This window comes from Mastomys coucha, unplaced genomic scaffold (assembly GCF_008632895.1).
Source record: "Mastomys coucha isolate ucsf_1 unplaced genomic scaffold, UCSF_Mcou_1 pScaffold14, whole genome shotgun sequence".
Lineage (NCBI taxonomy): Eukaryota > Metazoa > Chordata > Mammalia > Rodentia > Muridae > Mastomys > Mastomys coucha.
Window position 1 is genome coordinate 74,552,627 of NW_022196896.1, and position 14,690 is coordinate 74,567,316.

Consider the following 14,690-nt stretch of genomic DNA (forward strand, 5'->3'; position numbering starts at 1 on the left):
AGATATCATCTTACTAAGAAAGTTGTTCACATGGCTAGTGTAATCAGGAAGCCATGAGAGCTGTGGCTGTTCAGCATAGGAAATGAGGGTGGTCATGGGGTGCTTCCTAAGGAAGAGCAGCAACAGCTCAGCCCTTCCAGCACCTGTGCCAACCCAAAATCCATTTGCAGATGACAGGAAAAGATCTCTGATTTTCTTCTTTTCTCCTTTCCTTTCCTTTCCTTCCCTTTCTTTCCCTTCCCTTCCCTTCCCTTCCCTTCCCTTCCCTTCCCTTTCCTTTCCTTTCCTTTCCTTTCCTTTCCTTTCCTTTCCTTTCCTTCCCTTTCTTTCCCTTCCCTTCCCTTTCCTTTCCTTTTTTCTTTTATTTTCTTTTCAAACAGCAAGTACTGACTGCTAAGAGGAAACTTTGGCTTTCTTGGAGAGATTTCTCTGACAGACAGCCTTATGGGAAAGCATGGGTGAGATGTTAACTAGGATTCAAGCTGTTAAGTGAGTTTATGATGTTGCTGGGTGGTAATGAGAAAATTCTCTCTCTCTCTCTCTCTCTCTCTCTCTCTCTCTCTCTCTCTCTCTCTCTCTCTCTCTCACTTCAGCCATCCATGTGAAGGAGAAAGGACTAGAAATGGAGCTCAGATCTTTCTGTCCCTATGGGGGTTAAAGACCACATACACATCCATCTCAGTATGTTGGAAAATTTTGGAGAAAGAATCCTAACTGTTGTGACTGTGTTAGCTACAGGAACTTACATAGACCTGTGAAAACTAGGCAGATTAAGCTTATGGGGTGAGGCAGGGTTCCCAGTGGGGAAAGGAAGCCAGCTTTGAGATGAGATCCTTTGAATCAGTGCAATGGTCTGTTGTTTGCTGATTCTACATCACAGCCTGCATAGGAGTAGATACTACACTTGCCTGTCCCTTAAATGCCTGGAAACATTTTCCTGAGAAGAGCTAAGGTAGAGACCACTAATGAGGCATGTAAAAACCTGAGTAGTGTCTGAGAAGTTCATGGATCCTTGGAGGAATACTAAACCAAACATTGAGGCCTTACGATGTGAGTCTTGACCTTCAAGTGCCTATGTGGTGTGCAAAACAGATTCCACAGCAGGTACAATTCCTCAACATTTGGTGTCATGGGAACAACTGAATCTTGTTGCCCATGTGTGCTTGGGATTTAGACTTAAACTCCTCTTAGCTATCAAATACATTCATTATATAAATGATGTCTTGTCCATGGGCAAATTAAAAGCCTCAGCTTGATCTCTGTAACTGAAGTGTTACCACACCTTCGTTATCAAGAGTAGATGACAAGTCCTAACAGTAAATCAGGGGTTTTCTAGCTAACCAATATTTCTCAGACCTACCTAGTCACAGTCACAACATTCAATTTTGCCTGCACTCAAGGAAAAAAAATGCTGGTTTTTTTTGCTTGTTTGTTTGTTGTTTTGTTTTGTTTTTAAAGTGCTTTCCATGCTTTGAGCTAGGTATTGCAGACCCAAGGTGTACCTTCTTTGGGAATTCTGAAATTCTATTTGACTTTTCTATGGGCTGAGTTGCAAGTTGACATCCTCAAAGCTGCCTTGGATGTTACAACACACTCTCTACTTTGATGTCTGTCTTAGTCATTGCTTTGAAGAGACACCGTGACCATGACAACTCTTACAAAGGAAAACACTTAATTGGGGCTTGCTTACAGTTTCAGACTTCTATGTCCTATATCAATTATAAATCATGACAATGTTAAAAGCCAATGTGATCTGGGTTATTCTTTATAGAAAGTGATCTACCTTGTATCAAGTTGACAGGTAAAATTAACTAGTAAACCTGGTTAAGTTGGAACCTAGTGGTATACACAGGGATGCTGTGCTTGCTCTTAGTCCCAGTGCCAATGATGCAAAATCAAGGATAGATGCAGTTTCTCTCTTCTTGGGTTCTTGGGAGGAATTCAAGAGCAACTCCTATAATGTTGACCAGTGCTGCCCTTGATGAAAATTTTCTCTTTTTACTAATTTGGTCTATTCCCAAAGGCCTTAGCTCTTCTACCCCTTAGACATGAAAGATTTGCAAATTAAAACATCTCTGCTTAGGGCCACTAACTGGAAGCTTTTGATGGAACTTTTCATGCACAAGTTCATAATCCAGTACGACTAACTGGACTCAAGGTATTAATAGAGCTGTTCCCAGGAGCTCAGCACCATTGCTTCCTGGATCCACCATGGTTTAAGACAAAGAAACACACCCACCATCACAAACTCCAGAGTATAGAGCTTTGTGCTGGACAAAGATGCTGTGCCAAAATCTAGCCTCTTTGTGTTGCAGTGTGGAAGGTTCCCCCAAAGGCCCATTGTCCCCTCCTGCTGTGGCAGATTTGACTGCAGTTGACTTGATTCTCACAGTGACCAGTCAGAGACCCACAGCTATTCTTCCAGGTTATAGTGTTTGCTCTAGGGTCATTTTGTTGAGTTACAGGACACAAGGAAACAACAAAGTGTGCACACAGTAGGTACTTTCAAAATGTCAATCCAGCACCCTTTACCCCCATCTCAACACCGAGTGATGTAAAAGATCAAGCTGCTCCCACTGGAAATGCTCCTTCATCATCCTCTGAGATGCAAGGCAGACTGCAGGACATTTTGAACACTGAAAGCCAAATAATTGAGTTTAGGAACTGAGAAATTAACAACAGTGATTGCTCCTAGTCAGTTTACATATATTTTCTTTCTGCAACCATGGGCTTTTCCACCAATACCACAGTTCTCGAAACGATGACCCTGAGACATTATTTATGAAGAGATTCCTAGGCCATAATCTTGGGCTTGTTCCCTGACTTATAACTTAATTAACCCATTTATTCTATTCTGTGAGACACTCCTCAGTTTCATGCGTCTATCTCCTTAGAGTCCTCCTGTGCCTGACTCCTCTCTCCCTACCTGAATGCTGAATGCTCATCTTCTATTTCCCGCCTAAGCTAGTAGACCATCAGGATTTTATGGACTGGTGATGCTTTCATACAGTACACAAGAGAGACTTTGTGTGTTTCCCCTTTTTAGTCCCATAAAAGGCTCTTTATCTTTTTTTTTTGTGTGTGTGTGTTTTCAAGACAGAGTTTCTCTGTACAGCCCCGGCTGTCCTGGAACCCACTCTGTAGACCAGGCTGGTCTCGAACTCAGAAATCCGCCTGCCTCTGCCTCCCAAGTGCTGGGACCAAAGGCGTGCGCCACCACTGCCCAGCTAGGCTCTTTATCTTACACCTAGAAATAATAATAACTTATGAAAACTAACTGGTATAATTACATTCACAGTGTCCAGTCCATATATATTTGGCAACCTTGGAGAAAATATTCTAGTATTTATCCTATCTTGGTGAGTTCACAGTTCTGTATCTAAATCAGTTTCTATCATAACTTGTATTACCAACCTAAAACATCTTCTTAGAATCTAAAACTGTGGGGCAGTGGTCTGTTCAGGCAACCTGGGCCCAGTTGAGTAATAGGTCTGAACCCGATGACCCAGCTGGCAATATCTCTGCTTGCAAGGGATGGAAAGTGTTCATCCATAGCTCCTGAGTCCTTAGCTCTTGTTTCAGTCACAACCTCTCACAGCTGCCGCCGCAGGAGATGTGTGCTCTGTCAGGTAGACAGTGCCCTAATCTCCCAGCATTCTAGCTGGACCCTACCCCCAGTCATCTGACCATAGCCAGGTATGCCCTACCCTACAGACAGATAGCCATGCCTCACACAATATAAGTGGCGGTTCACCCCCTCCCCTTTCTCTTGCCTTCTTCCTCTCCCTCCTGCTCTTTGTTCTCTTCTCCTCTCTTGCTCTCCTCTCTTGCTCTCTTGCTTTCTTCCTCGTCTCTCTCTCTCTCTTTCTCTTCTCTCCTTTCTCTCCTTTCTTTCTCTCTACATGGCCAGCCTGTTTTCTCTTTCCTGTAATAAAATATCTCACGATTATGCATTGCCTCCTTTTAACTAACTAATGTGCTGTGCAGCCCCACACAGAAAGCTGCAGCTCTAGGCAACAGCAGAGAGACTCAGGCCTCAGCAGCAGTGTTGGGACCCCAGGCCCCACACAAAACATTTTCCTATATCCTAAGTAATTTAAGCTTAATTGTGAGACTAAACTATCTAGTCTTTAACCTGAGAAGGAATAAATATTACCTAAGTACTCAGGAAATGTAGGCAAGCACCTTCCAAAAACTATAGACATGACAGAAATAATTGGCTCATGGACAGTCCCCTAAATTTTCTCTGAGTTGTTGGAGCATTATCTTCAGCCTCCTGGCCCAGAATATCTGACAGACCATTCTGTGAAGCAGGAATTATGAAAGACTTGCCCACTTTGTGACTGAAAGGCTCAGCTGTTGACTCCCCTGTGTCTTGTTTGTCCACTTTGGGCAGTATACTGTCAGCAGATGAAACAAGGGCAGTTTCTTGCCCAGCGGCTGAGTTGCCACATTTGAAGCAACTCCATTTGGAGGTTCTTCAATGCTAATCAATTTTTTTTTGTAATAGAGTTGGGGTGCTGCCAGGTGCAGACCTGTCTCATTATCACAAAAAGCCTTTTACTAATAAAACACCTTTAAATGCCATATTCTGAAGATCTCTGAGGTTTTTTTGAAGACCATCTATAGTATGAATGTGCTTGTTTCTAGCTATCTATTATCTGCTTAACTTTGAAAACATCTGTGGTAGTTGAATGAAACTTAATTTTGTAATTAACTAGTATCTAACATGACCAATAAGTTTGATTGATTGACTACTATCTTGCATTTCTTATCCATCCTAAACAGTTTGTAAAGCAGCTTTCAAAAGGACTATATCTCAACACTACACTTTTAAGAACTACATAGGTATGATACCTTAAACAAGAGTTAAAATATACATACACAGTATGTTGTAACAATATGTAAACTTAATGTATATCAATATACAAAATCCATACCAAATATAAAAATATTTGGCTTTTTGATGTTCTTTAGTCAAAAAGTAGGTACAATAATCTACCTTTTCTTCCTATTATTCCTATATACTCCCTTTTTATTTTCATCCTTTCTCCCACACTGTTTCCCACTAACACTAGTTAGAAAACAAAAAGAAGAAAAAAAGTAAAAGAAATTCATGAATCTAACCTTTCTTATTTTATTTCTTATTTTATTTCACATGTCAAGACCATAACAACTTGTAACCACCCCCCTTCAGTGACAACAAGCATCCTTCATCCATTGAATGACCAAAACCCAACCACCCCACATCCTGGGAATGGGGGTGTCACCCTCTTAAAATTGCTTCCTGCCGTCTGAGTATATTATTTTCCTTTGTGGGGGTGGGATCAACAGAAAGTTGGGATATTGGTTAGTCTTAAAAAAATCTATTTGTAACATTTTTTGTCCAGTTTTTGTGTGCTGAGAAAATTCAGGTCTTAGATGAAGTCCTGGCTGGAATGGTTGGTGATGCTGGATGATCTGTAGCCATGTCGACATTGTCCCGGATGCAGATTTCTGAGGAAACAGCATTGAAGAAGTCTGACGTAGGGTCAAGTAGAATGCTGGAGTAAATAGTCTCATTGTCTCAGCAACCTTTTCAGCACCTCGAGGGCAAATCTCATCAGGGCCTCTTCAGCTTCATTGGTGTCTGTTTTGTTCTTCTTGCTTTCTTTCACATCTGCAGTCAGGATCTTCAAGGTATTTCCCCTGGTCAAATCTGATTTTTATCAATTTGGAAAGAATCCACAGCTTTTCTTTTACCATGGAAACAAATATAAAACCTCTTCCCTGGTGTAACACATTGCCTTCCCCTCTGTTTTGAAGTTAGGACACCCTTAATATAAACAGCCTGAGTTACTGCTGCAGTTTTCTCCATAATCCAATGTCTCTTAGCAGCTGTTGGTTTTGTTCACTACCATTCAAAAATTTAAAGTTAATACAGTACCCCATCTTTTAGTCCTCTTCTTATATAAGTCTACTTTATTTTGATCTTTCTTAAAGAGGATATATAAAACTACAATCATTACTGAACATATAATTATTTTTATGCTGACAGTAAAAAAAAAAAACAAAAAAAAAACTATAGGGTCCAAATGGCTTCTGTCATTGTAGTCTCCATTTTTTTTTAAATATAGAAAATATTTTTAGTCTTTAACTCTCTCCTTTTGAGACTTAATGTTATTATTTTCAAATTATTTATTTATTTATCTATGACTGTCTATACCCAGTTTCTTTTCTTTCTTTAGTACCTAAGCACATTTTCAAGCATACGGTACCTGTTCAGAGGTTTTTCTAAGTCTGGGCCTGGCTACCTTGGTCTGCAGCCATTTTCTGCTGCTCAAGCCAAGCTTCCCACATGACTGAAGAACAGGAAGGGATAGTCCCGCCATGCTGTGAGCTATTCACTGGCTTCTCAGTGGTATTTCCCAGCCATGCTGTAGTGTCTGGCCCAGAAAACTTCCGACTCTGCCCACTATGAGTGCCTGGATTTGCCAGAGAGACTACTGCCCAGTTCTGGCACTTGCCTGCTGAGCCCGGTGCCTGCTGAGCCCAGCTTTGGCATAGGCCTGCTGAGCCCGGTGTTCAGAGTCTCACTGTACAGCCGGGGCTCTAGAGAAAGCTGCACTAGTCCTCCTTGAGGTTTCCTATTCCCAGTCAGCGAGGAAACTGCCTTCCACCTAGGAGTTTGTCTAATACCTGAATCTTTTGCTTTAAGCTTGGATTTCTGTCTAAGTTTGGATTACATGCCTACCACTTTAGACGACATTTGTAACTAATGGGCTCTTCTGCTTATACCCCAGTTCCTGAAATACTGACTCTGAGACTTATTATTGATGAATAAATCCCTAGGCCACAAGCTTTGGCTCATTCCCGACTAGCCCATAACTTAATTAACCTATTTGTTCTATGAGTGCAACATGGCTGGTTACCTCTCCTCAGTTTCATGTATTTTGTCTCCTCAGAGTTTGAAGTGAAACTCTTCCCATGCCTGACTCTATTCCAGAGTTCCTTTCTCCTTGTTAAAACTCCTATCTCCTACTTCCTGCCCTATCTAATAGTCCATTGGGTTTTTATTGATAGGTGATGGTTCCATACCATAAACAAGAGATTCTCCCTACATCCTCACATCTATGTCTGTCTCTCTGTCTCTTTCTGACTCTCTTTGTCTCTGTGTTTCTTTGTCTCTCTGTCTCTCTCCCCCCCCCCCGTTTGTGTGTATGTCTGTGTGTGTGACTGTGCACACCTGCATGCCTGTATGCAGAGGCCAAGGAGGACATCTGGTGTCCTGCTTTAATAACACTCTCCTCCTTGTTCCTTTGAGAGAGGGTCTCTCATTGAACCTTGAGTAAAGCTGTCAGCCATCAAGGCCTGGCAGCCTCCCTGCCCTGCTTCCCACAGGGTTAGCTTACAGACCTGCCTGCTACCACTCCCAGCCATCTACACATATACCTCGGGTCCGAACTCAGGTTTTCACGTTTGAGTTTCAAGCACTCTCACCCACTAAACCATCTCCCCAGCCAACATTCTCTCAGTATCTTCATGAAAATTCTATAAGGAGGGTACTGCTTACCCCACATCTGAGTTTATACATTATAATACACCAGTTAGAATTATCATGTGTGGCTCCATCAGAATCTAGAGGCGCCTTTTTCTTTGCTCACTAAAACTTTGAGTTTAGGCATTCCCACACCAATGACAGTGGCATCTAATGCACAATACAGAAGTGAGCATAAAGCCTGGTATGGAAATGTGTCAACTGACTTGCTATATTCTTTTTTTATACTTCCATAGTGGAGGGCATATTGTTTCATTCAGAGAAATTAATTTAAAATGTTGTTCCTTTATAGTAACAAAAAAAAATTCTGCCCTCTTTTGCTATTTTTTTTTTCAGTCAGCACGTTGCACACTTAGTGTTACATGAAGTTCATGACTCCAATGTTCTGTTTTTTGGACCCTAATCTTGTCTAGGGGTAAGAATTCTCTCATGGCTGGGGCATGGCTCTGAGGCTTGCAGTGAGCTAGGAAGCCAGCTTTTCTCTCTGTAGGCTATCTTTCTCCTATCTCAGGCAGGAAGGCACTGAAGAAAGGCGTTCTTTATCTTGTTAGAAATGCTGGGCTGCTATAAAGACTTTTTTTCCTTGCCCAGGTTTCTTAACTTTTTTTTTTCTTTCTCAGGTGACTTAAGCACTAGAGTAAGTGGCTGTCCTAGTCAGGGTTTCGATTCCTGCACAAACATCATGACCAAGTAGCAAGTTGGGGAGGAAAGGGTTTATTCAGCTTAAACTTCCACATTGCTGTTGATCACCAGAGGAAGTCAGGACTGGAACTCAAGCAGGTCAGGAAGCAGGAGCTGATGCAGAGGCCATGGAGTGATGTTCCTTACTGGCTTGCCTCTCCTGGCTTGCTCAGCCTGCTCTCTTATAGAACCCAAGACTTCCAGCCCAGGGATGGCACCACCCACAAGGGGCCTTATCCCTTGATCACTAATTGAGAAAATGCCCCACAGCTGGATCTCATGGAGGCACTTCCCCAACTGAAGCTCCCTTCTCTGTGATAACTCCAGCCTGTGTCACGTTGACACACAAAACCAGCCAGTACAGTGGCTATAGCCAAAAGACCACTCGAGGCAACCTGACTCCAAGACAATGAAGCGAATGTCCCCGTATGCTGCGGACGGAAGGTGATGGACGATGGACCAGAGAGGACACCAAAACAGTCCTGTCCTCTGAGATCATTCTGAAAAACTGTCCCTCCCTCTGGCTGTTCTGCCAGACCCCAGGGACCCTTTGCTCAAAGCTGGGTTAGACATATACTCAGGCAAAAGAAGGTGGAAGGCAGTATCCCTAAGGGGATTATCTAGAAGCTGCCTGGTCTCTGTTCACTTCCTGCCCGTTTGTCAGAACAGAGGCACGAGAGAGCACTCCTAGTCACAACGGAAGCTGGAAAATGCCTCTTTGTGTCTTGATGGAACTCCAGGACGCTGTCACAGGCATAAGGTGTCAGCAACATTCTCAGCCACACTCAACAGGAAAGTCGAAGGGAACAGTAACTACAAGATGAAGACCAGAACACATCTCACTAATTCTTGCTCCTACTTAAAAACTGTTTCCCCAATTTTGGATTTTGTTAGTTTCTCTCCAGCTTCCTTATAGACACTCTCAACCACAGACAACTGTGTTCCTGCCTGCACTCTCGTCTCCCCCAGTCTGCTGTCAGCTCTGAAGCAAGTAGACCCTTTGTCACGTGGAAGCTAGGCGGTAAGGTCTCACCTTCTACTCTCAGGTTACCGGTGACTTCTAGTAGGGACCAGAATCTCCCGTTTGCTTCTGTCTCCTCATTTGTCCCACAACCTTTGGTTGGATTTGTTCCTTAAGTATAGGCAATGGGTTCTTCTCAGTCTGCTCCCTCTTTGCAGTTCATTCAGCTCAGGGTCATCTTGCTTCCTGATCCATAGGCCTCAACCCAAATGTGACTCCGTGAGGCCCACCAGGACTACCTGGCTAAGGTAGCCACACCTTTCCAGTGTGGCCTGCGGCATTAGCCAGTAGTGTGTCCTTCACAATACAAGCTCCTGGAGACCATTCCACCTGTTCACTCTACCCAGACTGGTAGCAAGTTCGTGAGCATATGTCTATGAACATGTGTCATCTGAAAAGCCCCAGCTTTGTGAAACAAGAGAATGCTTTGTCTAATAGTTTTCACAGGCATGTGTATACATGGGAGGTGCTTGGTACATATTGATTGAATAAATAGAACTGGTCATATTCCCATGAATCAAAGAATGTTATTTTAGAAGACGTTCTTTTATTGTTAGGGCTAGGTCTCTCTACACTCTCAATTCTCCTGCTAAAAGCTAAAATTCATCCCAAAAGCTAAAATTACAGGTGTATATGATTATGCCAGGCTAAGAGCATTTTGTGATTAATTAGGACATTTTTCAAACAGTAAAGAAATAATCTTTGTGAAAACACAAATCTGTACAATAGAAATCCCATCACTAAGAGAAAATTGTTAACATTTATGTAAGACTTTTGTCTGTATGCGCATACAGATTTAAAAGTTGATATAGCTTATATGCATTTCAAATAGTTAACTGGGCCAAGTGTACTTGCCAAGGAATAATGCTTATTTTAAAGTATAGGATGAACATTAAAGTGAATTAGGCTGTGTGCTTTCCTCCCATATTGTAGGTGGTGATTATAAAAAGCACAGAATGAGGCCTGCCTCGGTGTATCTGTCAGCAACTGTGATTATGCCCCAAGCCAGGGACCCTCACAAAGGAAAGAGGGGAATAATTCTCCAGAAAAGATTACCAAGCTCCCGTTTTCATCCTTTCTAAAAGTGGATGATGGCTATTACTGGAAGAGAGCTGTTAAGAAAAGCTTATGCACACTTCACACTCCCCTGGGGGCATCAAAGCGCCATGGCTCTGCTATCATAATATCCGAGGTATGGCTGTTTTTCTGGGAGGTGAGGTGCCATGTCCTTGCCTGGCCTGGGGCTTGCTCTAACTGGGACAGTGAGGGAATGAAGAAATAACAGATGTGTGGACTTAGAAAAGCTGGGTTGGGGTTGTCTGGCCTTTCTAATGGAGAAGCTGCAGCAACCTGGAAGCTCAGTGTGTTTATGATGGACAGTTGAACAGAGAGGCGGGGCTATTGCACGCATAAACAAGGAGGCGAATGATGCAGCTGAGCAAGGAGGAAGGTCTAGCTAATCTCAGTAAAAGCAGTTTTTATAGGACGGCAATCTTCAGGCTATAAACATCTGAGAAACAAAGCTATGGGGAATATCTTCTGCACACAATGTCAGTATTCACCCTCAGGCCTGAAGAAGGATTTGCCAGCCCTCTGAACCTCACCTAGGGAAGGCTTTGCATTCCTGTGGGGCGGAGGCATTTGGGTCCCATGTCAACAACACACATTCACTCAGGACTCCACTAGTTCACTACAGTGAGGGAAACTATTGGACTTCGAAACCGGGCGTGTGAATGTATATGAATATGCAGATAACATTGGAGAGCGCAATATGCCCATGAATATATAGAACTGGCACGAAGTCACTAAAAACAAAAATGCTGTGTTTATAGCCTGCTTCTCTCCCTCTCTCCCCCCTCTTTCTCTCTGTGTGTGTGTATTTACACACTCATACACACCAGTGTTGGCTGTTGTGTATAGTATACTGTACATGTCATACTTGTGCACTTGTGTGGAGATGTGTACGGAGGAGGCTGGAGGTCAACTTTGGGTGTCTTTCCAGGTTCTTTGTTTATTTTATGAGACCCACCCTTCTCTCACTGGATCTGTGAAGCTCCTCACTTTGGCTAGGTTAGCTTGCCAGGGAGTATCGGGGATCTACTTGTCTGTTTCAGTCCTTCCCTCCCTAGGGTGTGGTTTCTGGCAGGTCCTGCCACAGCTGGCTTTTTACATGGGTTCCAGGGACCCAAGCTTAGGTTCTTATGTCTGCAGGGTAGACACGTCATTCACTGGTTCATTTTCCTAGCCCTGACACTTTTTTTTTTTGTTTTGTTTTAAGGCATTATTTGAATTTTAAGTTTTATAATTTCCAAAAGAGTTCAAGGAATTAGGAACCGTGGCTAAGAGATAGAAGAGAGAAAAAGTGAGTAAAGTCTTTGTTACTGTTACGCGGAGGAAGATTCACTTCTGGTTCCCAGCTCTAGCTTTGATAGGTTCTCTGGAAAAAGCCTGGTTAGTCATTTGCACTGTCTGAATTTTCAACCCTTCCTCACTAGGACAAGTGGAAAAGCAAGTATGGAACCTCAGGGAGAGTCTATTATAAAGCTCTGTTAAAAAGTAGGATGTGGGCTGGAGATGGTTCAGTGGTTAATAGCGCTGACTGCTCTTCCAAAGGTCCTGAGTTCAAATCCCAGCAACCACATGGTGGCTCACAATCATCCGTAATGAGATCTGATGCTCTTTTCTGGTGTGTCTAAAGACAGCTACAGTATACTTACATATAATAAAAAGTAGGGTGCTCTATGCTCTTACTGGTAAAAATATATTCACCATGTCATTTTGAACAGCTTGTCTATTTGGTTCACTATTGGCTTTTCTTTTATATTTTGTACGTGTGAAGGATGTTGATAGAGTTTTGCTAAGTGTTATTTTATCTACCATTATGATCCCATAACACAGTTAACAACTGGGATGTGAGAGCCTGTGAAGGTTCGATTGAGTTGAAGCCTCTCACATAGTTTGCCATGATGAACACCCATCACAGCATCACAGGCAGTTGTTACTTACCTGAAGAAGGTGTGAACCACACACATGGTCAGTGCAGAGCTCTAGAAGACAGGACATGGGCCTGCATGGGAGATAGACATACTCAGTGGCTCTCAACAGAGAAAAGATGTATGATTGATTGGTGGTATGAGAAAATTAGATTTGCTGAAGTCCTGTGGAGGTTGGGATTGAGAAAGACTGTCATTATCAACAAGCTATCTGAAAAATTATGTTATCTGGAATGAGCACCTGGAGAGTATAGGAGAAAAAGAAAAGGCAAAAACAAACACCCAAATCCAGATGAGGTGTGGAGGCTGACAGAGGGGGAGCAGAATTCAAAGAGAGCCTCGGTCTCAAAACACCGAGAACTAGGGATGAAATTCAGAGGCACAGTGCTTCCTCAATATGGATTTGTGAAGCCCTGGTTCCATCCTATCACTGAAACCAACAAAACCAAAATGATACAAAACAACAAGGAAGCATTGAGGCACAAAGAAATAGGGATATCTGTGTAACAACCCTTGTCAAGAAACTCACATGCTCACGTAGATGCGCGCACACACACACACACACACACACACACACAAACACACACACACACACACACACACACACACACACAGACATACACTTATTCCACTGTGCCAGTGTTTCTTGGTCTCCGTTCTACTGCTATTTGAGCTAGATCATTGTTTTTGTGAGGTTGCCTTGTGCACTGTGGGATATTCAATAGTCTCACTGGGCTGGTCACACTAGATGCCAATAACAGCCTTCCTCTCTCTCACCTCCTTGTGACAAAATGTATGGAGACATTGCCAAGTGTCACCTAGGACTCAAATCACCCACAGTTGACAATCATTGAGTTAAGATGAAATGAAGAACTAAGTAAAAGGTAAGCGAAGGAGGGAAATGAAGGTTTGGGCAGAATTCAGATCTCATTCTCTCAATTATTCTTTGTATAAGTTATTCAGTGATGCTTGGAAGAGCTTTTTGAAAAATTAGTCTAATTCCAAGGCAATCCAATATACCACAATTTTCATCAGCATTATTATTGTTTATAGCAGTATGTTATTTTTTATTTTTATTATTAAGTATTTCAGGGAATGTATCTTATATATTTTCCCCTTCCCTAGCTCCTCCTAGATCCCTCTCTACTTACCCATTTCATATTCTTTCTGTCTTCTACATAAAAACAAAACACAACAAAACAAAACTTTAAAAGTGTCAAATTGTTACACTGATTTCCCTCAGAAAGGCAGTGACTACATCACTGCCTCATTGATGTCCAGGACACTTCGTTGAGAATTATGTCAACTAGGACTTAGCTTTCTTCTTTCAAACTCCAAAAGCCACTTCAATGCACTGTGGAAAACACATTTACTGTGAATCTTATGTTTAAGAGCCTACTAGTTAGTAGGGCAACTATTTTTAATTGTAAGGACTAGTTACCTAAATCTGTCTTATGATGCTGCAACCTAAGAACATATGATGCACACAATATTGTCCTCACCAAGTCGCACATCTGAAGAGGAATTACACATTTACACACTTTAATCTGAAGGCTAAGAGCACACTCTACTAGGGTTTACAATCTTACCTTGAGCTTATGCTTGGTTCTCAAATACTAGAGAAACACCATATGTGGCAAGTCCATTTGAATTTGCTTTTGAAGAATGTTCTAGGCTCCCTCCTTCTATGATTTATTTCAACCAAGACCTGTTGAACACTAACTTGTAGGCTAGGACTTGGGCCGATTTTTAAGTGGATTTTAATTTTAGTACTAAAATCAGATTGATAGCTTTAAAAGAAAACCACTCTAATTATTCTGATTTTAGTGAAGACCACAAAAACTGTTGGTTTTCCTCTTTGTCAGGGTGGCAATCAAGAGGCAGACAGACACAATACAAAGGCAGATGGTATTTTTTTTTGTTGTTGTATCAAACTAGGCCTCTCTAGGCAGGCCAGTGAGGAACAGCCCAGGTCCATTATCACAAATCCCATCAATGCCATCAGCTGAGCATTCAACATGCAAACCTGTGGGAGACATTCCTCACCCAATGAATAACAGGTGTGTACAAACAGAATGCTCCTTGAAGATGGAAATTATGCTGCAGCAAGCTAAGGGCCCCTCAAAGCCAGGAAAAGGCAGAGGACACTTTTCCCTGTGCCTTGCTTTGACCTTGTATTCCTAGCATCCAGAACTGTAAGGCAGATGTCTGCAGCTTCCAATGTGCTGTGCTGTGCTCATACCAGCAGACATAGCAGGATGGTGATATTGTCCTGAGCTGTTCCTCACTGGTCTGCCTAGAGGGGCCTTGTTCAATGGTACTAACAGATGCTCACAGACTACTGTAATCACACAGAATGAAATCTGTGCTTCAAATGTATAAACATGTGTATTTGTATCTGTTACATACCTATAAATGTAGTAATACTTATAGTATAAACTAATATATTACATATAAC